Source organism: Pristis pectinata, chromosome 6 (assembly GCF_009764475.1).
Source record: "Pristis pectinata isolate sPriPec2 chromosome 6, sPriPec2.1.pri, whole genome shotgun sequence".
Classification (NCBI taxonomy): domain Eukaryota; kingdom Metazoa; phylum Chordata; class Chondrichthyes; order Rhinopristiformes; family Pristidae; genus Pristis; species Pristis pectinata.
The window spans coordinates 111672505-111695677 of record NC_067410.1 but is presented as its reverse complement, the minus strand read 5'-3'; the positions used below and the strand labels follow the sequence as shown (position 1 = coordinate 111695677).

The 23173-nt window shown below is 47.0% G+C and overlaps 1 protein-coding gene and 1 long non-coding RNA gene across 3 annotated transcripts in view; one reads left to right on the top strand and one right to left on the bottom strand.

Moving 5' to 3' along the window:
• fndc3ba (fibronectin type III domain containing 3Ba) overlaps nucleotides 1-23173 on the top strand; it is a 347890-nt gene that overhangs the window by 16574 nt on the left and 308143 nt on the right. The window lies entirely within an intron of this gene.
• Nucleotides 5266-22900, bottom strand: LOC127572002 (uncharacterized). Its single transcript, XR_007956548.1, has 3 exons — nucleotides 22772-22900; nucleotides 8072-8169; nucleotides 5266-5403 (listed from the first exon to the last, which is right to left on the bottom strand). It is a non-coding gene; the product is annotated as an uncharacterized LOC127572002 (long non-coding RNA).

Below are 23173 nucleotides of genomic sequence, written 5' to 3'. Positions count from 1 at the left end.
CAAGAATAAAGATCTCAGTTGACACTCCCAGTGTAGCCCTTCAGACAGACTGAGACCCCACCAGTAAGTTGCCCTGTGTTTATTTAAAGAGGGAGCTGTTGGTAATTGATTTATTATTTTCACATGTACTGCGATACAGTGAGAAGCTTTTGTTTGCATGCCATCCGGACAGATCATTCCATGCATAAGTACATCGAGGTCGTAAAAAGAAAAACAGAATGCAGAATATAGTGTCACAGCTACAAAGTGCAATGTAGGTAGACAATAAGATCTCTTTATTAGTCACATGTACATCGAAAGAGTGAAATGCATCTTTTCGTGTAGAGTGTTCTGGGGGCAGCCCGCAAGTGTCGCCACGCTTCCAGCGCCAACACAGCATGCCCACAACTTCCTAACCCGTCCGCCTTTGGAATGTGGGAGGAAACCGGAGCACCCGGAGGAAACCCACGCAGACACACGGGGAGAACGTACAAACTCTTTACAGACAGTGGCCGGGTGCAAGGGCCATGACGAGGTAGATTGGGAGATCGAGAGTTCATCTTTAGCGTATGAGAGAGGTTCATTCAAGGATCTGATAACAGCAGGATAGAAGCTGCCCTTGAGCCTGGTGGTACGTGTTCTCATGCTTTTGTATCTTCTGCCCGATGGGAGGGGGGAGAAGAGAGAATGATGGGGTGGGAGGGATCCTTGATTATGTTTGCTGCTTTCTTGAGGCAGTGGGAAGTGTAGACAAAGTCCATGGAGGGGAGGGTTTCCCTGGTGGTATGGAACTAATGTTTAATCCTCAGTTGACTACACTGGAGCAGGTTATCTGGTGGTTTTTGCATTGCTGTGTGTGGGCGCACTAAACAGAAATACTTTATTGGCTGTTAGCTGCTTGGGTGTTGATAGTGAGGTGAGCATTCTAATGACATTGGGGTTAGTTCAAGAAAGTGGGGTTGAGATAAAAGGTCAGTGAAGATCTTATAGAAAAGCAGAGCTTGTATGAGGGGCTGAATGGCCTGCTTCTATCTCATCTGCCCCTTGTGGGGTTGAGCTGCCTACTTGAACCACTGCAGTCCTTCTGGGGAAGGTGCTCCCACAGTGCTGTTGAGGAGGGAGTTCCAGGGTTTATTGGTATTGGTTTATTATTGTCACTTGTACTGAGGTACAGTGAAAAACTTGTCTTACAAACTGATCTTACAGGTCAATTCATTACACAGTGCAGTTACATTGAGTTAGTACAGAGTGCATTGATGTAGTACAGGTAAGAACAATAACAGTACAGAGTAAAGTGTCACAGCTACAGAGAAAGTGCAATGCAATAAGGTGCAAGGTCACAACAAGGTAGATCATGAGGTCAGAGTCCATCTCATTGTATAAGGGAACTGTTCAATAGTCTTATCACAGTGGGCTAGAAGCTGTCCTTAAGTCTGGTGGTACATGCCTTCAGGTTCCTGTATCTTCTACCCGATGGAAGAGTAGAAAAGAATGTCCTGGGTGGGTGGGGTCTTTGATTATGCTGGCTGCTTCACCAAGACAACGAGAGGTAAAGACAAGGAGGGGAGACTGGTGTCCGTGATGTGCTGGGCTGTGTCCACAACTCTCTGCAGCTTCTTGCGGTCTTGAGCAGAGCAATTGCCGTACCAAGCCGTGATACATCCAGATAGGATGCTTTCTATGGTGCATCAGTAAAAGTTGGTGAGAGTCAAAGGGGACAAACCAAATTTCTTTAGCCTCCTGAGGAAGTAGAGGCGCTGGTAAGCTTTCTTGGCCATGGCATCCACGTGGTTTGTCCAGGACAGGTTGTTGGTGATGTTCACTCCCAGGAACTTGAAGCTCTCAACCCTCTCGACCTCAGCACCATTGATGTAGACAGGTGTATGTACACCGCCCCCTTTCCTGAAGTCAATGACCAGCTCTTTAGTTTTGTTGACATTGAGGGAAAGGTTGTTGTCATGACACCATGTCACTAAGCTGTCTATCTCCTTCCTGTACTCCGATTCATCACTGTTTGAGATATGGCCTACAACGGTGGTATCTTCTGCAAACTTGTAGATGGAGTTAGAGCAGAATCTGGCCACACAGGCGTGAGTGTATAGGGAGTAGAGTAGAGGGCTGAGGACGCAGCCTTGAGGTGCACCAGTGTTGAGAATAATCGTGCCGGAGGTATTGCTGCCTGTCCTCATTGATTGCGGTCTGTTTGTTAGAAAGTCAAGGATCCAGTTACAGAGGGAGGTGTTGAGTCCTAGGTCTCAGAGTTTGGTGACAAGTTTGCTTGGGATTATAGTATTGAAGGCAGAGCTGTAGTCCATAAACAATAGTCTAACATAGGTGTCTTTACTGTCCAGGTGCTCCAGATCTGAGTGTAGGGCCAGGGAGATGGTGTCCGCTGTAGACCTGTTTCGGCGATAGGTGAATTGCAGTGGGTTGAGGTTGTCTGGGAGGCTGGGGTTAATGTGTGCCATGACCAACCTCTCAAAGCACTTCATGATGGTGGATGTCAGAGCCACTGGTTGGTAGTCATTGAGGCATGTTACCTTGCTTTTCTTTGGTACCGGGATGATAGTGGTCTTCTTAAAACAGGAGGGAACCTGAGATTGAAGCAGGGAGTGGTTGAATATGTCCACAAATACTTCTGCTGACTGATCAGCACAAGATCTGAGCACGCGGCCCGGGACACCATCTGGGCCAGGTGCCTTCCTCGTGTTCACTCTTCGGAAGACTGATCTTATGTCCTCCACTGTGATCACAGGTTCAGCTGCATTGGTAGCTGTCAGAGTGGATGGTGACAATCCACTTCCTTTTTGTTCAAAACATGCGTTAAGTTCATCAGGAAGGGATGCACTGTTGTTATCTTTGCAGCCTGACTTCGTCTTGTAACCTGTTATGGCATGTAAGCCCTGCCATAACTGGCGGCTGGTCATGGACTCTATTTTGAGTTGGTATTGCCTCTTGGCACCCTTATAGCTTTACGAAGGTCAATTAGACCCAGTGACGATGAAGGAATGGAGATGGAGTGTGCCTTACGCTCTTCAGGTTGAGAAAGGTGCTACTAAAATGCAGTTCTTTTCATGTTGCAAGGTAGAGGATATTATACGTAGATCAATGTCCATAATTCACTCCCCATTGTGTGGGGAACAATTGGATGTGTGTCGCCTTTGCTGTGGTAAAGTAGTTAGGGTGAAATTGTTTGGGACTTCAGTTCAAGTATTTCCTTCTGTGTGTCTGTGATCGGTGTATCGCTGTTTTGTGAACTACCTTTGGTAAAGGATAAAATCTTCAGCCAACTTGTCTTTGGCATGTGTCTGAGGTTTTTAGAAATTCTCAACAAATGAGGGTGTGCTGCACTGTTGGAACACAGTCAGCAGAGAAACAGGACCTTGGGCCTACTGCATCTGTGCTGCCCATCGACACCTAGTCCCATTTACCTGCAGTCGGTCCACAGCTTTCTGTTGCCTTGGCAATTCAGGTGTTCATGCAGATACTTATGAGCACTGCCTCCATTGCCTTCTCAGGGGGTGAGTTTCAAACTCCCTCACCCTCTGGGTGAAAAAATTCTTACTCAGATCCCCTCTAAACCTCCTGTGTCCTCTGGTCTTAAACACCTCTGCTGTGGGGAAAAGTTTCCCACTATCTACTCTATCTATGTCCCATAATTTAATACACCTATATTATGACCTTGCACCTTATTGTCTGCCTGCACTGTACTTTCTCTGTAGCTGTGACACCTTATTCTGCATTCTGTTATTGTTTTACCCTGTACTACCTCAATGCACTGTGTAATGAATTGATCTGTATGAACCATTTGCAAGACAAGTTGTTCACTGTACCTCGGTACAAGTGACAATAATAAACCAATTTACCACTTCTGTGGTGTGACTGCAAATTGTCAGCTGGCAGCCTAGGTTGTCCAGGTGTTGTACAGCAATAGGCTAGTGCTGTGTTGTCAATGGAACTGAATGTTGTGCAATCATCAGTGAACATCCCCACCTCTGACCCTGGAGGGAGGGTCACTGAGGAGCTGCAGCAGTGATGTGACGTTCTGGGACTGAGACCATTGACCTCCCTGACCACAGCCTCTTCCTTTGCCTGACGTGCGACTCTGTCGGCGGGAGTGTTTTCCCCTTGCTGCCAGCCAGCTCCATCACGGGCACAACTCTCCCTGCCATCGAGGACATCTTCAGGAGGCGGTGCCTCAAGAAGGTGGCATCCATCACTAAGGACCCTCACCACCCGGGACATGCCCTCTTCTCATTGCTACCACCGGGGAGGAGGTACAGGAGCCTGAAGACCCACAGTCAATGATTCAGGAACAGCAATATTGGAATTATTGGACTCTGACCTCACGATCTACCTTATTGTGACCTTGCACCTTATTGCACTGCACTTTCTCTGTAGCTGTGACACTTTACTCTGTACTGTTATTGTTTTTACCTGTACTACCTCAGTACACTCTGTACTAACTCAATGTAACTGCACTGTGTAATGAATTGACCTGTATGATCGGTATGTAAGACAAGCTTTTCACTCTACCTCGGTACAAGTGACAATAATAAACCAATACCAATACAAAGCTTCTTCCCCTCTGCCATCAGATTTCTGAACGGTCCATGAACCCATGAACACTACCTCGTTATTCCTTTTTTGCACTAGTTATTTGTTTTTGTAACTTACAGTAATTTTTATGTCTTTATGTCTTGCACTGTACTGCTGCCACAAAACAACACATTTCACAACGTATTTCAGTAATGATAAACCTGATTCTGGCTTCTTGGTCACATTAAGCTCTTTGGTCCATGATTAGACCAAGGTTATGATAAAGTCTAAAACTGAACGTTTTTGGCAGAACATAAAACTGGCCTTTGACAAACTGCTTATTGTTCTGTAGCTTTGCAGCAGTTCGACACCTCCCATCGCTTGCTGAGGATTGAGAGGAGACTATCTTGTGTGGTAATTAGCCGGATTGGATTGCTTCTGCTTTCTGTGAGCAGGACATTCCCCGGGAATTGTCCCACACTGTTGAGTAGATGCCAGTGTTGTGACTGTACAGGAGCAACTTGGTGTAGAAGTGCAGCCAGCTCTAGAGCGCAGGTCTTCTGCTACAGCAGGGATCGTGTCTGGCCTTTGGTACGTCCAGTGCTCTCAGCTGTTTCTTGATGTCACGTGGAGTGAATCTGATTGGCTGGAGTGTTGCCTCTGTGGTGGTGGGACCTCGGGAGGGAGCTGAATGGATCATCCACTTGTTACTTCTGGCTGAACATGGTTGTGATGTTCCAGCCTGGTCTCCAGCACCCACACGCTTGGCCCCACTGTCACAGAGTAGGGGAGCCACTTCCCATTGGCTGTTCAATTGTCCACCACCATTCACTACTGGATGAAAACCACTCTGATGCTGGAGGAACTCAGCAGGCTAGGCAGCATCTGTGGAGAAAAGCAGGCAGTCAACAGTTCAGGTCTGGACCCTTCTTCAGGACTGAAGATAGGAAAAGGGGAAGCCCAATATATAGGAGGGAAAAGCAGAGCAGTGATAGGTGGACAACAGAGGGGAGGCGGGTGGGCACAGGGTGGTGATAGGCAGATGCAGGTAAGAGATAGTGATGGGCAGGTGCGGGGGAGGAGGGAAGAGCAGATCCACTGGGCGATGGGTCAAAGGTAAGGAGACAGAGGGGAAAAAGGGATAGAAAAAAAGAGAGAGGAAAGGGAAGAGAAGAAGAGGTTTGGTTGCGGGGTGTGGGTTTGTGGGGAAGGGGGGTGGTCATTACCTGAAGTGGGAGAATTCAATGTTCATGCCATTAGGCTGCGAGGTTCCAAGACGGAACATGAGGTGCTGTTCCTCCAGTTTGCGCTTGGAATTCTCCTGGCAGTGGAGGAGGCCGAGGGCTGACATATCAGTGATAGTGTGGGAGGGGGAGTTGAAGTGACCGGCAACGGGGAGATGCAGATCGTGGTTACGGACGGAGCGCAGGTGTTCTGCGAAACGGTCACCTAGTCTGCGTTTGGTCTCACCAGTGTAGAGGAGGCCACATTTAGCGCACCGAATGCAGTAGATGATATTAAGCCCCTGGATGGAGGTGGCGTAGGGGCAGGTGTTGCACCTGTGGCGGGGGCAGTGGAAAGTTTCCGGAGTGGGGTGGGAGCAGGATGGGTGGGGCGGAGGGGGGGAGAAGGAGTGAGTGAGGGGGTTGCGGAGAGAGTGGTCCCTGCGATAGGGGTGGGGAGGGGAGGATATACTTGGTAGTGGGGTCCCATTGGAGATGGCAGAAGTGGCGGAGAATGATGTGTTGGGAGTTGTTGGATGTTAGACTGCAGGACTGTGATCCGATCCACTGGTTGTGAGATCATGAACTCTGTTTATTGGAAACACCAGCGACCCCAGATGCTGGGATCTGGAGCAATCATCAATCTGCTGGGGAAATGCTGCTCGACCCGTTGAGTTCCTCCAACAGATTGTTTGTTGCTCTGTCTGTTGGAGGCTATTTTTGCTGTTTAACGTTGCACTTTTTGTACATGGTCCCAGATTTCACCTATACCGGCCTGGCATCTCATCATTTTGAGGTGCCCTGTTGCTATCCCTGGGTTGTCATCCTTATTGAACCAGCGTCGATCACCTGGTCTGACTGTGGATGTGCTGGGCCAGCTGGTTACAGGTTGTGACGGTGTACATCTCTCTACTGCAGATGGCCCCCAGTGCCTCACCTTGAGCTGCCAGACCTGTTCCAAGTCCATCCCGTTGCCGTGGAGGGAGAGCTTGGTGTGAAGGTGGCCTTTATCTTCACAAGGGCAGTGTGGAGATAATTTGTCCTGATGCTAAAGGAAGGATGCCATTAAAATGGGGAAAAAAAAAGATTAATTCAGGACTGGAGGGCTTTGATTACAGAGATAGGCTGGGACTGTTTTCCCTGGTGTAGGAGGCTGAGGGGGTGACCTTATGGAGGCTTATAAAATCATGAGGGGCACAGATGAGGTGGATGGTCACAGCCTTTTCCCTAGGGTAGAGGAGTCTAAAACCAGAGGGTATAGGTTTAAGGTGAGAGGGGAAAGATTTAAAGTGGACCTCGGGAGAAAGTGGTTGAGGCAGGTCCAATTATGATATTTAAAAGATATTTGGACAGATACATGGATAGGAAAGGTTTAGAGGGATACGGGCCAAGCTCAGTTAGCAAATGGTTGGCTTGGATGAGTTGGGCTGAAGAGCCTGTTTCGTGCTGTATAACTCCATGACTCTTATCATGGATCTGTCAGAAGGGGTTTGGTGAGGACAAGGTCCAGAGGGTTTATCCCTGGTGTTGGTTCACTCACTGCCAGCCACTGGTTCATTCTGGCTGCTCTGTCCTTCAGGACTCGACCAGCTTGGAAATGGGGAGCTGTTACCAAGCCAATCCTGGTGTCCCCCAAGACTTCTGCACCCTTGCAACTGGCTGTCCTTCTGACACTCGCGTCTCTGGATCACTGGTTTATTGACCCACTCTACCACCAGGGTGGTGGAGAACTATCAGTCCTGGGTAAACATTACCAGGCTGTGTGCTTCTGAAGATTGGGATCTCGTCTGCCTGAAGGAGGACGTTTTTACGTCAGAGTCTTTCTCTCGATTCAGTGCAGTGCTTGGAGAAGGTTAACAACTCTTGTTTATTAAGAGTGGCTTTAAAAAGTTTGGAAATCGCAAGCAAAAGTGGAACTTTGCCCAACTAATGTTTACGGGTTTAGTTTCATTAAGAGGGAAGTTCCTTTCCCCTCTCTCCCAATGTTGCTATTCTCTGCTCAGTGTAGGTGTGGACATTGAGGTCCAGCAGAAGGTGGTGAGTTCAAGCCCCACTCTGGAGATGGCCCAGAGCAGCTGTTGTACGAGCTGACAGTTCCAGTGCAGCACAGGGGGTGGGGGGGGGGGGTGCAGCAGTGTCGGGGCTTTGCCTGTCCCTTCAGTGGACTCAGGAGTGAGATGAGCTGGAGCTGCTGAGGACGAGACCTTCCTCCGAGTGTGTGCAACTGGGCACCATTGCAGAGGGAGGCTGTTTGTTCAGCTTGTGTAAACATGCATGTTATGTGCCTGGACAGCCCCTGAAGTAAAGGTTGCTGTGGGCAAATTACTTACCCGAGATTGGTGATGTGGCAAGGCTCCTGCCCGTCAGGACCTACGTTCCACCTACAGCACCTCAGTTCCAGCTTCATCTCCTCTCTCACACCAGCGCTCTGCGGAACAGGGACCAACTCTGTCACCTTCAGTCTCGCAGCCGACAGCGGGGTCAGTCATCCGTGGCTGTCCACTGCCACACCAGAGCTGCTCTCCTGGATCCAGGAACCCGGGTTCAATCCCGACCTCGGGCACTGTCTGTGTGGAGTTTGCACGTTCTCTGTGTGACTGTGTAGGTGGGTGGGGGAGGGGGGAAGATGTGATCAGCTGAGAGGTGATGGGTAGAAGAGGCAAAGGGCTGAAGGAGGAATCCGGTAAGAGAGGGCCGTGGACCATGGAATAAAGGATGGGGAAGGGGAGGAGAGGAGATGGGCAGGTTTCCTGTGGTGCCCCTGGTGTCCAGTGTTGTTGGATATAACGGGACAGAGCACCTGGGACCTTTCTTTAGGTGAAAGGTGCTGTAGAACTTGCAAGAACCTTTGAGAAGTTGACTGGCCGGTCGATGATTTCACTGGGATCAGAATGAATCAGTTCCAAACGACCTGCCTGAGCAAGAAAAGCGGCCTTGTGTGGAGTTGGGAATGAAGCGGGCCAGTCTTCAGGCCAAGTCACTACGTGCTTTATGATTCATCACCCGCTGGGAGTTGTGCCTGAGCTGCTTCCTGCCCTGGATCAGAAGGGAGGACAGAGAGGCATGAGGGAAAGAATCCAACACAGGCTCGGGCTAAGGCTGTGGCCTTAAAGATGCACGTGTGTTTATGTCCACGTGTGTGTGTGCACAGATCCGCCAGGGCGTGTGGGTGTTTGAAAGTGAGGGTGTGCCTGCACAGGGTCCGTGTGTGTTTGTATGTCAGGGTGAGCATGTATGGGTTTGCGTACATGTGCTTGTATGTGAGGGTGTGCATGCATGGGTTCATCTGTGTGTGTGTGTGTGTGTGTTTGGGCATGAGTGTGCATGCATGGGTTCATGCGTGTGTTTGTATGTGAGGGTGTGCATGCAGGGGTTTGTGTGTGAGTGTGTATGTTTGTATGTGAAGGTGTGCATGCACAGGTTTGGGTGTGTGAGGGTGTGCGTGCACAGGTCTGTTGGGGACGTGTGTGCATGTGTGTAGAATCCTGTGCCGAACTGTGAGCTTCTGCCCAAGCCCTGCCAACCACTGATGCATCTTTCTACAGTCGGCCTGTGGCACAGACCCCTGGGGTTTCTGGAACACTTTACACAAAATCTCACACGTGGGCAGCTTTCTACCTGCTTATTTTTCTTTGTGCAATGAAGTGAAGTCAATTTTGGCAGCATTCAAAACATCTTTCTCCACTTCCGTAGCCTCAGGTAGCTGAAAGTGGGACATATTTTATTTGCCTGACTGAAAAAAGTGAGTTGTCAGCAAAGTTGGAAAAAGCACATGCTGGCATTTAGCTGAGGTGGTAACTGAGGTGTTATTGAGGCTGTTATTTATTCCTCGTTCTATCCTTGCCATTGGGAAGTGTCACGAAACCAGCAACAAAAGAAACACACTGAGCATGATTCAGTGTTAAAACTATTTATTAATCACTACTTATGATAATACGTAAAATAAAAGTAAAAATGTTAGTATGTTAGAATTCAAAAATGTTAAACCTCGAACGTTAACCCCAAAACTAAACTCTTCGTGTGTGTGTGTGACAAAGTCCAAACTCCCAGTTCCTGAATGGTTCTTAAAGTTCAGTTCCGCAAGCCATAAGGTGAAACATGAGCAAGGGCTTCTTCAACAACCACCGTTGTCTGAAGATAAGATGTAGATGTAGAAAAACATACAGAGAGTACATACGAAATCCAAATGTTCCACGATGGAACCCAAACGACACTTCAGTGTTTACTCGGTAGTGACTTCCTCACCCCGAAAAGCATCCGAACCGTGGTCGTCCACACACAAATACCTGTTTCCTTCTACAGGTCAGCAACAAAGTGAACTCCACCGGATTACTTCCAACTTCCATACATGGATTTCAGTGGCAAACACAGTTATTGTTTCTCATCCATCGATAGAGAAAACAAGCAGGCTGGTGTCTCTCTCCCTTCTCTCTCTCTCTCTTCTTCTTCTACTTCTTCAACAACGTCATTACGTCCTTTATCTTCTATTGACGTAAGCACGCCCCACACACACATACACACACACTCTCTATCTTAAAGGGACTTTCACTGAGTCCATAACACCTCCCACCTAAAAAAAAAATTTTCCCAAGAAATTTTAACCGCGCATACAGTTAGTAATGTTAATAATTATCATGCTACACAACTACAGACTATCAGATTAGTACAGATACATGTTTCCCATTTAACATCGGGAAAGACAATCAGCAATCACATTATCTTTGCCTTTAATGTGAGTTATCATGAGATCAAACTCTTGCAAAATTAAACTCCAGTTTAAACAGCCTTCTGTTCTTGTTTTTGACTCGGCTCAGAAACACCAATGGGTTATGATCTGTATACACAGTCAATGGTTTCTGAGCGGTGCAAACATATACACTGAAATGTTGCAAGGCTAAAACAAGCGACAGTAATTCTTTCTCTATGGTGGAATAATTCTTTTGATGCTCATTAAATTTCTTTGAAAAGTAAGCTACAGGATGGTCAATATCATCAAGGTCACCCTTCTGCAACAACACAGCTCCTGCAGCTTCATCACTGGCATCTACTGCTAATGAAAATGGCTTTTCAAAGTCAGGTGTTCTGAGCACAGGATGGTAGCATAAAATGGCTTTCAGCTTCTCAAATGCTTCTTGACAAGAATCTGTCCAAACAAACTTTACTCCTTCTTCATGAAGATTAGTTAGGGGAAGAGCAATATCAGCAAAATTTTTACAAAATTTCGATAATATCCAACCATTCCCAAAAATCTTCTAACAGTCCTCGTACCTGTGGGAATAGGGAACTCAGATATTGCTTGAACTTTTGCCTGAACAGGAGCTTGCTTGCCTTGACCTACAACATAACCAAGATACGTCACAGTGGCATGGCCAAATTCACTTTTAGCCAAGTTAACTGTAAGGTTAGCCTTGGAAAGTCTTTCAAACAACCTTTCTAACGCAGAGATGTGATCCTCCCATGTATCATTCCCAGTCACTAAGTCGTCAATGTAGGCATCTGTATGTTTTAACCCATGAATCACTGAATTAATCATTCTTTGAAATGTTGCCGGAGCATTTTTCATTCCAAATGGCAAAACATTGTATTCATACAATCCAGAAGGGGTTACAAAGGCTGAAATCTCCCTTCCTCTATCTGTTAATGGAACACACCAGTACCCTTTTAATAGGTCAATCTTTGTAAGAAATTTTGCCTTTCCCACTCTGTCTATGCAATCATCCACTCTAGGAATAGGGTAAGCATCTGACTTTGTTACAGCATTCACTTTCCTGTAATCTGTGCAAAATCTAACAGTTCCATCAGGTTTAGGTACAATAACACAGGGCGAACTCCAATTTGAAGTAGAATGTCTAATAATATCATTTTCCAACATGTATTTATTTCCTGATCAACAAGTTTACTTTTTTCCACATTCATTCGATATGGGTGTTGTTTGATTGGTTTTGCATCCCCAACATCAACATCATGGGTAATTATCGATGTTCTGTTTGGAACATCTGGGAACAGATTTTTAAATTTTAAAATTAATTCTCTCATCTGTTGTTTTTGTGAAACTTGTAAATGGTCCAACTTCGTTTCAAGGTTCTCCAGGATATTTTGGTTTTTAGTTTCGATGGAACAATATTTGGTCTAAATTGGCCTTCCTCAACATCAACATCAGGCATTCTAGAAACAACCTTTACATCATCCACCAAGGCCACAACTGAATCCCTCTCATAATAAGGTTTTAGCATGTTTACATGACAGAGTTGTGTTTTCTTGCGTCTATCTGGTGTTTTGATTATATATGTTAGATCAGTCACTCGAGATTCAATAACATAGGGTCCAGAAAAACGAGCTTGCAAGGGATTATTTTGGCTAGGGAAAAATACCAATACCTTTGCCCCACTGCGAATGTCCTAGGCCGAGCACGTCTATCAAAATATGTCTTCATTCTTATCTGGCTTGTTTTCAGATTCTCTCTCGCTAGCTGGCAGACTCTCTCCAACCGAGTTTTAAATTTTTGGACATAGTCCAACAGACTCAAGTGAACTTCCTCATTAACCCATTGCTCTCTTAACAACTCCAAAGGTCCTCTCACCCTATGTCCAAACACAAGCTCAAACGGACTAAATCCGATTGACTCCTGGATCGATTCTCTAACGGCAAACAAAAGTAAATGGATACCTTCGTCCCAATCCTTGGTGTTTTCAAAGCAATAAGTCTTCAGCATATTTTTGAGAGTAGAATGAAATCTCTCCAGAGCTCCTTGAGATTCTGGGTGATATGCAGATGATACAATCTGCTTTGCTCCCAGCTCATAGACTATTTGTTGAAAAATTTTGACATAAAATTACTACCTTGATCAGATTGGATTTCTTTTGGCAAACCAAACAAGGTAAAAAATTTTACAAGAGCCTTTGACACCGTCTTGGCCTTAATATTTCTAAGGGTATTGCCTCTGGAAATCTAGAAGTGGCACACATGATGGTTAACAAATACTGATTTCCAGTCTTAGACTTTGGTAAGGGGACCAACACAGTCCACAATCACCTTCGAAAAGGGTTCACCAAAAGCAGGAATTGGTTTCAAAGGAGCCACAGGGGGTTTTTGATTTGGTTTACCTACCATCTGACATGTGTGGCAGGTTCGACAAAACATCACCACATCTTTTCTCAAACCAGGCCAATAGAATTGTTTCAAGATCTTCCCTACAGTTTTATTCACACCAAAATGACCACCCAAAGGCATACTATGGGCCAGGTTTAAAATCTCATCCCTATAAACTTTTGGAACAACAACCTGATGAATAACTTCCATTCCTCAGTAACAGGAACATGAGGAGGTCTCCATTTCCTCATTAACACTCCATTTTTGACATAGTATCCAGTTGGCACTTTTCAATCTCCTCACATGAGAGTGCTTTTTCTTTCAATTCTGTCAACTCAGGGTCCTTTGTCTGTTCCACCATAAAATCCTTCCTCGACAAAGACAAATCTTTAAATTCAGGCTCCTGTAAGGATGTTGATCCTCCAGTGAAGACAGAAAAGTCTCAGATAAGGCATCAAAATTTTCTTCCTGTTTAGGACTGTCACAAGGAACTACATCAGACTGCACCGGACTGTCTGTCTTGGCTAATTCTCTAGCTCTAGCTCGAGTCACCGCACATGATGGGTAAACATCTGGATCATCCTCAGACTCATCAATCCTTGGTTTGGTTGTTAACCGTACCACAGGATCACTTTCTCCATTTGCAAGGTCATTTCCCAATAACAAAGAAACTCCTTCCACTGGCAAACTAGGTCTTATCCCTATCTCGACTGGTCCTTCTACGAACTTTGACTTTAAAATCACCCTGTGAAAAGGGACAGACATGGTCTCACCTGTAACGCCTCGTACTAGATTTACTTCACCAGTGTCACTTTCTTCACCAAAATTTAAAACACTGTCCAGCAAGAGAGATTGACTAGCCCCAGTATCTCTAAGAATTTTCACTGGCACCTGGGGTGACTCATCATTCAGTGAAACAAAACCCTCTGATACATACGAACGGAATTCTTTCTCACCTCCTCCAACTTTTCCGCTTTTCCCTCTTGCAAGGACTGATCTTTAACAGCATCTCCTAAACCTTTTTGATTTTAATTGCCTGAAAGCAAGCATTGGGCCCAGCTTCCTTCTTTTTCTTCAAAAGGGCACAATTAGATATCACGTGGCCAGGTTTCCTACAGTAATAACAAGTACGCTCAACAGGTTTCTCCAGCCCTGGCTTCTTTTCATCCTTTCCTTTTTGATTACCTCCCAATTTAATCTCTGGTTTACCTGGATTGTCTTTGTAACTCTTTTGAAAGGTTTTAGGTTGTCCCCATTTGGATTTATGGGTTAAAGCATAATCATCTGCCAACCTAGCAGTTTCTTGTAAAGTTTCCACTGCCTTTTCATTTAAATATGTTGTTAATTCAGCTGGAACACATCTTTTAAAGTCTTCCACTAGTATCAATTCTGTCAATTTATCATAATCCCCATCTACATTTTTAGCCAGGCACCATCGTTCAAAACATATTCTCTTTCCATTGGCAAATTCCATATAAGTCTGATCTGCAGATTTCCTCAAGTCTCTGAATTTTTGTCTATAAGCCTCAGGGACCAATTCATAGGCCTTCAAAATAGCTTGTTTTACCTTGGTATAATCAGCTGCATCCTCAACAGACAAAGCAGAATAAGCTTTTTGAGCTTTACCTTTAATCACACTCTGTACCATAAGAGCCCATCCTTTCCTTGGCCAGTTTGAACTCACAGCAACCTTTTCAAAATGTTGGAAATACTGATCAACCTGATCTTCTTCAAACGGAGGGACTAATCGAACCTCCCTGCTGGCTGAAAAACCATCATCAGAATCAGATTCCGAACTCCTACGCTTCATTTGTAACTCATGCTGCCTCTGTTTTTCCTTCTCCTCACTATCCAGCTCATCCTCTTCAATTCCATCTGCTTCATTGCTAGATCAGCCTCTATCTTCATCTGAGTTAGCTTTTGTTCAGGCCTCTAATTCTTTTCGTTCGGCCTCTAATTTTACTTTGCTCTCGTTCGCCTCTAATCTCTTTTGTTCTCGTTCAGGCTTCTAATTTATTTTGCTCTCGTTCAGCCTCTATCTTTGCCAGCTGCACCTGTGCCTCAGAAATTGCTATTTCACTGCCAGGAAACTGTTTTAAACACTTCCTTCTCAAACACCTTCTTTTCCACATAATGGCCAGCTATCAGTCTCTGAATATCTGCCTTTCTCATAGACTGCTTTACTTCTGTAAGGTTTAGCCTGGTAGCAATCTTTATCAGATCATCCTTTTTCGCCACCTCCAATCCCTTTTGGGTTGGTGACTCCAAAAATGCCTAATATCCATTGCTGCTGGTTTCCACACACACAAGCCAATTAAAAAAGAATTTATCAGACCTCCCTCAAAATCTTTGGATTGAATCCCGAACAAATCTTCGTCAATCTGGGGTACAGATCCCAGACGACACTCGTTAACCTTGGGAACTATCCCGGACGAGCCCCCAATTTTGTCACGAACCAGCAACAAAAGAAACACACTGAGCATGATTCAGTGTTAAAAACTATTTTATTAATCACTACTTATGATAATACGTAAAAATAAAAGTAAAAATGTTAGTATGTTAGAATTCAAGAATGTTAAACCTCGAACGTTAACCCCAAAACTAAACTCTTCGTGTGTGTGTGTGACAAAGTCCAAAACTCCCAGTTCCGGAATGGTTCTTAAGTTCAGTTCCGCAAGCCATAAGGTGAAACATGAGCAAGGGCTTCTTCAACAACCACCGTTGTCTGAAGATAAGATGTAGATGTAGAAAAACATAGAGAGAGTACATACGAAATCCAAATGTTCCACGATGGAACCCAAACGACACTTCAGTGTTTACTCGGTAGTGACTTCCTCACCCGAAAAGCATCCGAACCGTGGTCGTCCACACACAAATACCTGTTTCCTTCTACAGGTCAGCAACAAAGTGAACTCCACCGGATTACTTCCAACTTCCATACATGGATTTCAGTGGCAAACACAGTTATTGTTTCTCATCCATCGATAGAGAAAACAAGCAGGCTGGTGTCTCTCTCCCTTCTCTCTCTCTCTTCTTCTTCTTCTTCAACAACGTCATTACGTCCTTTATCTTCTATTGACGTAAGCACGCCCCACACACACATACACACACACTCTCTATCTTAAAGGGACTTTCACTGAGTCCATAACAGAAGGCACTGGTGATGCAGCCAAGCACAGCCACTGCCTGGGCAAACCAAGGCTGGCAAACTCAAGTTTGGGCCAATTATTGGAAGCCAAGTTGACATAAATCGAGCAGCAAAGGTTACACTTGAGTATTTCATTCCTGCAGACTGTCAAAGGAGATAAAACAGATTACATCAAGCCCATTCTTTGGACTTGCTGATGTAGAAAGATGTTAGAATTAGGTGATGATGTGACTTGTCGGACCCCAGGCTGAAGCTCTTGATTTCTCAATACGAGGCAGGGTTTTTTTTTAACTACTTGTGTTGATGTTGTGTCTTTAACTTAAAAAAGACTTCCCAAAGTTCTCCACAGAACCGTAGTCAAACAAAGTTGAATGCAAAAGCCACATCGGGAGAGAGAGGACAGGTGGGCAAAGACAGAGTTGGAGAGGTGGGGTTTGAGGAGCATCTTAACAGAAGGTTGATGCGGAGAGGTTTAGCAAGGGAATCCGGAGCTTGAAGACCAGCGGTGAAGCAATGGGGAATTGGGGATGAGTGAGAGACTGGTGTTGGAGGAGTTTGGGTGGAAGGAGACCTTTCCCTCATGGTGCCCAAGCACTTTCCACCTGTTGCCAAAGTCGAGTTTATTGTCATCTGCACAAGTCCATGTGTGCACAGGTGTAGTGAAAAACTTACTTGCAGCAGCATCGCAGGCACAGAGCATCAGATAAGATAAGATACCTTTATTAGTCACATGTACATCGAAACACACCGTGAAATGCTGCTTTTGTGTAGAGTGTCCTGGGGGCAGCCCGCAGTGTCGCCACGCTTCCGGCGCCAACATAGCACGCCCACAACTTCCTAACCGGTATGTCTTTGGAATGTGGGAGGAAACCGGAGCACCCGGAGGAAACCCACGCAGGCACGGGGAGAATGTACAAACTCCTTACAGACGGCGGCGGGAATTGAACCCGGGTCGCTGGCACTGTAATAGCGTCATGTTAACCGGTACATTACCATACCTCAAGCAGCATTTACAAGAAAGAAAACATGAACACAATTTTTACAAGAAAGAACACAATTAGAACAAAAAAAAACAAAGTCCACTTTAGTTCAAAGGGATCAAATTCATAGTGTAGCTAAACTGTAGTGGTTAGGGTTGTGCCAATTAGTTCAAGGATCGCTGGTTGAAGGGAAGTAGCTGTTCCTGAACCTGGTGGTGTGGGACTTCAAGGCTTTGCCCTTGGGTAATCTGTGCCTCTTCTGAGATTACAGGGCTAGTGGGGCTGAATGGCTATCACCACTGTCTTGTGCTGGTGCTTCAGCCGTCATGATTTGGGATGGACATCACCGGTTAGTTTCCTGCCCTTCTGTTTTTTGTGTCTTTTCATGCCAAAGTGCATTTTGGAATAATGTTGTGGGATGTTTAGAAAATGGACATGGTTTAAGGTGCAGGGAAAATCTACTTGTACATATTACAGGAAGAATGTGAAGGCTTTGTAGAGGGGGCAGCAGAGGTTCACCAGGATGCTGCCTGGATTAGAGGGTATAAGCTATAAGGAGAGGTTGGACAGACTTGGGCTGTTTTCTCTGGAGCGGCAGAAGCTGAGGGGAGACCTGATAGAGGTTTATAAGATTATGAGAGGCAGAGATAGAGTAGACAGCCGGTATCTTTATTCCCCAGGGTTGAAATGTCCAATACTACAGGGCATGCATTTAAGGTGAGAGGGGGAACGTTTAAAGGGGATGTGTGGGGCAAGATTTTTTACACAGAGCGTGGTGGGTGCCTGGAATCTGCTGCCAGGGGTGGTGGTGGAGGCAGATACGATAGAGGCGTTTAAGAGTCTCTTACACAGGCACATAGATGTGCAGGGAATGGAGGGAGATGGGCATTGTGTAGGCAGAAGGGATTAGTTTAGTTAGGCATTTAATTACTAGTTTAATTTGGCACAACATCGTGGGCCGAAGGACCTGTTCCTGTGCTGTACTGTTCTGTGTTCTACTGGGGCCATCAGGTCCACAGCCATCCCATCAATCCCGTTCCCATCACCTCCGCAAGGTATTCTCTCTCACGTGTCCCCACCAACTCCCGCACCGGAGTACCGTGCACCAGTTTGGTCACCCTGTTGCAGGAAAGGCGCAGGGATGGCTGTGATGTGAAGTTCGAGAGAGACTGGCTGAGGGAGGCTGGGGAAGGCTTGTGAATCGCCACTGGTCTGTCTGAAGGAGACGTAAATAGGAGGAAGGGGACAGAGGGGATTCAGAACAAGACTGGGACAGATACATGGTGGATACTGAAGATTTGAAAAACATCTGAAAATCGAGGGGGAAAAAATCAGCCGCGACTGAATGGCAGAGCAGATTCGATGGGCTGAATGGCCTAATTATGCTTCTATATCTTATCTGATGAAGTGAAGGAGAATGCTGCAAATACGCATCAGGTCAGGCAGCATCTGTGGAGAGAGTATCACAGAGCAAGTGTTACGGTGAATGCACTCAGTCTTTTTCCCAGGATTGGAGTATCAAAAACTAGAGGGCACAGGTTTAAGGTGAGAGGGGAGAGATTTAAGAGGAACATGAGGGGCAACTTTCTTTTACACTGTGGGAGGAGGCTCAGCAATGCAGAACATTCAGAGGGAATTGGACGTATTTTTGAAAGGACAGTGCTATAACTGCTGCTGGGGGAAGTTTGGGAGCTTGAGATAAATTTGTCGTTCCCCTTCAGAGAAACTCGCAGGGCTCTGTAAACATGGCAGTGTTTTCAGCAGCTGAGAAGCACGTTTTCTGTGGCCTCTCTCTGCAGCTGCTCGAAGTTTCACTTCCTTGGTGTTCTTTGGTGACGGAAACCCTGCTTGGCCACTGTGTCCAACAGTACACAGGCACTTCACCCCTGGGGCACAGTCATCAGGGAAAGGGCGGGGAATTGTGTACAGCTTTTGTCACCCTGTCATAGGAAAGACGTCATTAAGCTGGAGAGCGTGCAAAGAAGATTTACGAGAATGTTGCCAGGACTCGGGCCTGAGTTCTAGGGAGAGGTTGGACAGGCAATGTCTTTATTCCTTGGTGTGTAAGAGACTGAGGGATGACCTTATAGAGGCGTATAAATTGTGGGGGGCGTAGATAGGTTGAATGCGCAGTCTTTTTCCCAGGGAAAGGGAATCAAAAACTAGTGGGGAGAGGTTTAAGGTGAGAGGGGACCTGGGAGGCAACTTCTTCACCCAGAGGGTGGTGGGTATATTGAACCAGCTGCCAGAGGAAATGGTAGGGGTGGATACAATTACAACGTTTGAAAGACATTTGGACAGGTACATGGATAGGAAGGGTTCAGAGGGACATAGGCCAAACGCAGGCAAGTGGGACTGGCTTAGATGGGCAACTTGGTCGGCATGGACCAGTTGGGCCAAAGGGCCTGTTTCCGTGCTGTATGACTCTATGACTACGAATCTGTTGTGCTGCTCAGACTGCCTTTCCCGCCAACCCGCTGGTATCCATTCCTGCTTTGTGTTGGAGAACGACACGTCTGTCAGTTAGGAATAGTGTTTTATAAAGCTTTGTTGAGGATAAGATAAGATCTCTTCATCAGTCACATGTACATCGAAACACACAGTGAAATGCATCTTTTGTGTAGAGTGTTCTGGGGGCAGCCCGCAAGTGTCACCACGCTCCTGGCGCCAACATAGCACGCCCACAACTTCCTAACCCGTATGTCTTTGGAATGTGGGAGGAATCCAGAGCACCCGGAGCAAACCCAGGCAGACACGGGGAGAACGTACAAACTCCTTACAGCAGCCGGAATTGAAGCCGGGTCGCTGGAGCTGTAATAGCGTTACGCTAACCGCTACACTACCGTGCCTGACTGTCTACCTAAGAAATCCTTCGGAAGGAGGGCTGGGGTGGGTGGGGAAGGAATTGACTGGCGGAGCAGGGTCTGAGGTAAAGGACGAGGGGAATGGGGTGGGAGGGAACACATGATGAGGTGGTTACAGAGGAAGGTAAAGGGGTGGTGAGGGGGGAGGCAGCCTGTTTGGGGAATGTGGTGGGCAAGATGGGAAGGGGCAGTGGGAAGAGACAATGATGGGAAAAGCTTTGTGGATAAGAAGTTACTCATCACACCCTCACCCCTTCCCATCCCCAGTTCCCCCAAACCAGCCTCCCCTCCATTGACTCCTTGTACACTTCCCACTGCCTTGGGAAAGCAGCTAATGTAATCAAAGACCCCTCTCACACTGGATGTTCTCTCTTCTCTCCCCCCTTCCAATGGGCAGGAGATACAAAAGCTTGAAAACACGTACCACCAGGCTCAAGGACAGCTTCTATCCCGCTGTTATCAGACACTTAAACGGACCTCTCATACGCTAAAGGATGAGCTCTTGATCTCCCAATCTACCTCGTTGTGGCCCTTGCACCTTATTGTCTGCCTGCACTGCACTTTCTCTGTCACTGTAACACTGTATTCTGCATTCTGTTTTCCTTTTTTACTGCCTCAGTGGACTTGCATAAGGAATTACTTGTCTGATGGCACGCAAGCAAAGGTTTTTCCACTGTATCCCCGGTACGTGTGACAACAATAGATGAATGAGCAATACCGGGGTCCTCACTGGGTGACAGTTCCCTCCTCCATCTCACCCTTCCTTCATCCACAAGGTCAGGGTTGTTACGGTGCAGAGGAGGCACCGTCTCAAACACCTTTTCTTTTAAGGGCAGGAAGTGCTGGGTGGAAACTGGGAGCAGGGATCAAAGAGTCATACAGCACAGAAACAGGCCATTCAGTCCATCGAGTCCATACTGATTGCTGAGCTCTCAGTTTATACAACTCGTACACTGACCCCATTTTATTCTCAGCCTCGTCCCATCAGTTCCCCCCCTGATTCTACCCCTCACCAGCACGCTAGGACTTAGAACAGCACAGCACAGAACAGGCCCTTCGGCCCACAATGTTGTGCCGACAGAGCCTAATCCCTCCTACCTACAGAATGCCCATATGCCTCCATTTCCTCTCATTCGTGTGCCCATCCAAGCCCCTCTTAAAAGCCCCCAATGAAATTGCCTCCACCACCTTATCAGGCAACTCATTCCAGGCATCCACCACTCTCGTCAGTAAAAAACGTACCCTCACGTCTGTTCTGAACCTACCCCCTCTCACCTTAACTGCATGCCCTCTGGTATTGGATTGCTCAATAATGGGAAAAAGATATTGCTTATCCACCCTATCTATGCCCCTCATCATGTTATACACTCAACAGATCCGCCCTCAGCCTCTGCTGCTCCAGAGAAAAGAGCCCAAGTTTGTCCATCCTCTCCTGATAGCACATGCCCTCTAATCCAGGCAGCATCCTAGTAAACCTCCTCTGCACCCTCTCTAAAGCCTCGACATCCTTCCTATAGTGAGGTGACCAGAATTGCACGCAATACTCTAAATGCGGCCTAACCAGAGTTCTATAGAACTTCTTGACTCCTAGTTACAGCAAGTTAGAGCAGCCAGTTATCCCACCATCCCGCACGTCTTTGGGAATGTGGGAGGAAATGGGAGCACTCGGGGGAAACCCACGCGATCACGGAGAATGTGCAAACTCCACACAGACAGCGCCAGAGGTCAGGATCGAACCTGGATCTCTGGAGCTGTGAGGCAACAAATCTACCTGCTGTGAGCCCCATCCTGGCTGACATTGGATTGGGAAGCTCGCCACTGTCGAGAATGTATCGTGGGATCTTCCTGTGTCCACTCGTTGACAGAGGTGAAGAGTTACCAATTTAATGATGGTCTAACAAAACAATGGTTCAAATGATAGCAGACTGCATTTGCAAGGGTCCTTAGAACAATGAGAGAACCCCGGTAGAGAGGTGTCTGAGGCCCTGGATGTCTACAGGGGCCCAAGTTCAAACCACAAACAATCTGCTGGGAGAACTCAACGGGTCAAGCGGCATCTGTTGGGGGAAAGGAATTATCAAGGACTGATACCAGGTTTCGACCTGAAGTGTCACCAATTCCTTTCCCCCCTCCCCACAGATGCTGCTCGACCTGCTGAGTTCCTCCAGCACGTTGTGTGTTGCTCCAGATTCCGGCATCCACAATCTCCCTGGTGTGTCCGGGTTCAAACCACGGCACCTCTGGAATTTAAATTTAGTAAATAATTTGGAATTTTAAAAAATGAGCTAGTTGACCACAATGTCCTGTTTGTTTTAAAAGCCCACCTGGTTTATTAATATCCTTCAGGGGAAGAAATCTGCCCTCCTTGTATGTAGCACCAGGCCCATCACCCTGCCTGACTCTCAGAGACCCTACCCAACAGGGGCAATTACTACCTTTTCCAGCAGTGCCAGGCTCCTGACAGATCCAAACAACAGTTACGCCAAGTCGCACGTTGGCACGTGTAGCCAAACGTTTGGTTCGAGATGCGAGGTGAGCCTGGTGTGGAATGCGAGGGGTTGGTGGGGGGGGGAAATCCCAGAGCTCGGGGCCCGGTGGAGGAGTGACGAGGAGGGTTCCATCAGGTTGCGGTGGGGGCAGAGCAGGTTCTGAGACCGTGGAGGGGTCTGAACATCAGCTGTTGTTTGTTTCTCCCACACCCACACCCCCCCCCCCACTGGGTCCCCTCCCCCCCACTGTTCCTACCTGCCCTCCCCACCTCCCTCACTTGGTTCCAGGCTCCAGCTTCCCCTCCCATCAGATCCCACCATCTGCAGCCCCCCGTCACCCCCCCACCTCTCACCTCCCGGCCTCTGTTCCCACTCTCCCCCCCATCTGCCTATCTCCCCCCCCCCCCCTCACCTGGATCCACCTACCACCTCCAGCTCTTGCTCCACCCCTTCCCCTCACCTCCTTATACCAGCCGTCTCCCCTCTGTCTTTCAGTCCAGGTGAAGGGTCTCGACCCGAAATGTCGACTGTCCATTCCCCCCCACAGATGCTGCCCGACCCGCTGAGTTCCTCCAGCAGATTGTGTGTTGCTTCAGACTCCGGTGTCTGCCGTCTCCCGTGACTCCGTTGTTTGTGGTGAACCTTTGTTCAATGGCTGCCCTTAACCTTGGACAGATTCCCGGAGACTTATCACATGACCTCCCACTTACCACCACTAATCTGGCACACCCCATCCCCGCAGTTCCCTGACTACCATCAGGGAAAACATACCGGCTCCTAAAAAGAAAATGAGGGAAATGTGCTGTTTATAAATGCTGCTTTGATTTCCCCCCTGGGATTTGGGCACTGCAGGAAATTAATC